A 3,109-nucleotide genomic window follows, 5' to 3' on the forward strand; every position below is an offset into this window, starting at 1 on the left:
TATTTTGTTATCTTTCTGAAATTCTTTTATTCTTGGATGATGATTACTCTGTTGATATTTGAGCGTTATTTATGGAAACCCCATTGATTTGTGTTGAACTGAATGAAAATGGCTCAAAGGGTTAGCTTGGGGCTACTCGTAGCCTCAAGCACCGTGTGATGCTCCGGGACCCATTTTTGGGGCGTTACATATTCGATAATAACTTAAAAATTGCTTTTTTGCTCCTCTTAACCTCTAAGGAAGTGAATAGATCTGAAATCTTTGATGGAATGACAACCCTCTTAAATGTCAATTCCTTTACCAAAACAGTTAATGTATTAGTAACATTAATTACTTCACCATATTTTTTCTTGCAGTCTTGACATTTGCATGCACAACATAAGCTAGGAGGGGAAAGATCTCTAATTGATTGACCATCCTTTTCATGTGAAAAGTCTATTGTATGACAATTTAAAGGGGTATATCGACCACCAAAATCAATAAACCCAATATGATCATAATCATGGTCATTTCTTGTTTTAGAAACTACAAGAGGAGCATCAACCAACTTATCAACATCACCAGCACCAACAGTAGCACCATCACCACTGTCACCACCACCAAAAACTCCATTACCACCACGATCAACAACAGCATCGTCAAGAATAAGCCCACCCTCTCAAAGTGCTTTTCTTTTAATGTTTGTTGTTTCATTATTTTTTTTTATTCTATCAATTACCTTAGAGTTCAATAAAGTTTGCATAGATCGTAAAGTAACAAAAAAAAGTATCTTCAACTTTTGATTAGTCGAAAGAAGTCACGGATGCACAATCTTAAATAAATCAGTACATATATTGGAATGATGCTTAAATTATTTAAGTAAATTATTAATTAAAATAAACACCTAATTAAAATTAGACTTAATGTTTCCTTAGGGGGGTTAAAAAGATCAATAAAATTTGTCTTTTTAATCATTTTTGGCTGATAACCATATCAGGATGTTGGACATGAAACTTTTTCTTGGTAGTTCACTTGTTGTATGAGATAAGGAATGACTTCAAGTGCATAAACCTATAAAATTACGCCAATAGATCAAAATTATTATTCAATAAAAAATAAATAAAACATCAAAAAAATACTTACCACGAAAGCTCGTGAAAAGCCATATAAATGACTATCTTTGGCATTAACGACGTCAACAAATATTAGATAGTTATTTTGAAACTTTCATGACCCCAAGGATAGTTGTTAAATGTCTCAGATCCTCTGAGAACTTTATTTAACCAAGTGGTATGTTGTTGTTAACGTCTCTCGGCCAAAGAATATTATGTACAAATTGAACCAAGCACAATGATTGTTTGTGCTTCTTTGAAAGTCTTTACCTTTCAACTCTTCAATAAAATTTATTCTTTTGAAGCTTGGACCAACAAGGGACAATAAGTCATCATCATCACTTGACTTGTCTTTTGGTGTGCAGTGTGCTTTTTTATGTGTTACAATAGGTATAGGTTGAGAAGGAGGATATAATATTTTAGTTCAGTAACTATGGTAAACTCCCTCCAATCTAAAAAAATTGGCATGCGGTAATAATTTATCCACACCTCATACATCTTATCTTTATTTTCATTCATAAACCTACGTTTGACAAGATCATACACCATGGTCATTTGAAAATGAGCATTATTATTCTCCGGCAAATTAAGATATTGTCCAAAGTAGATTTCCCTGAAATAAGCATTCAAATTTTGTTCTCGGTGTATTTTTCTTAAGGTATCAAAAGATTTTTCCATGGATGATTTACCACACAATCACCAATTAAATCTTTGGCACCATCACACTGCATTCTCATAAGAAAACTATCAATACTGAAGGTTTTGACAAACTCTTCAGTGGAAGGGCTATTAGGATCAATATTAGTATTTGGATCATGTTGACTTTTAGAACTAAATTCAACATCTCTTTTGAAGCTTTCCTCTTCCTCATGTTCATTTTTGTGTGCTTCTGATTGAGATATCGCTTGTAAAGAAAACTTATATAGTGGTGAATGTAGCCTAGCCACTTCACTTATTCCTTTACTTGGACTTGATTCACTTTCTTTACGTTTAGGAGACGTATTACCTAAAAATAAAGGAAAAATGAAAAAATTATTATTGATTTATTCATCATTAAAAAAAAGTTAATAGTAAATCTAACAAGTACAACATATTAAAATAATAGTTTCAAGAGATTACTCATTTATTGTAATATATTAGTGATCTGTTGTAACAGATCACTCATTTGCTGTAACAGATGAGTGATCTATTGAAAAATTAAAAACAGTTTCAATACTGTTTTGATTTCTTTCACCAGATGGATAATCTATTGTGATTGATCATCTATTGAAATAAATGAGTGATCTGTTGGAAGAAATAAAATAGTTTTAATATTGTTCAGATTTCTTCCAACAGATTACACATCTTTTGGAAGAAATCAAAAGTATTTTGACAATCATCTATTAATATAAATGTTAGGATTTCATCCAACAGATGATCCATCTATTGCAACATAAGTCATTTGTTGGAATAATTGCTTTGTTTTTTTGAATAGATGAACCATCTATTGCAACAGATGGTTCATCTATCGCCAACACCACCAACACACACACACACACACACCAAGAACATCAACATTTACCAACACATACCCAACAACAACAACATTGTACAAACATAAACAACAAACACCAACAAATCAATAGTTGTTATATTTAGTAATAGATGTCTACAAGAAAATTTAAAATTTAAGTTTCACTATTTTTACAACAATGTTCAAGAATAAGAACTACAGTAATAAAAAAAATTATATTTCACTCCGAAAAGATACCATATTTACATTAATCATATTAAGAAAAGAAATACCACAAATTCGGATTTTCTTGAGTCCCCTTTCATTTTAAATCAATAAATATTAAAATTGTTTACCCATATAAAAAGAGAAGTTAACTCAAGTTTCTTTGTTTTTTAATAACTAAAAAGTCCTAATTTTTTCATATAAAAGTTAAAAAGGGACGATGAACAATCCCAAGTTGTTGTCGCTGAAGAATGCAATCACATCGATCTGTTGTAGAGAAAATTTATGGTTGAAAGTTGAA

This window comes from Capsicum annuum, chromosome 10, assembly GCF_002878395.1.
Source record: "Capsicum annuum cultivar UCD-10X-F1 chromosome 10, UCD10Xv1.1, whole genome shotgun sequence".
NCBI classification, from domain to species: Eukaryota; Viridiplantae; Streptophyta; class Magnoliopsida; order Solanales; family Solanaceae; genus Capsicum; species Capsicum annuum.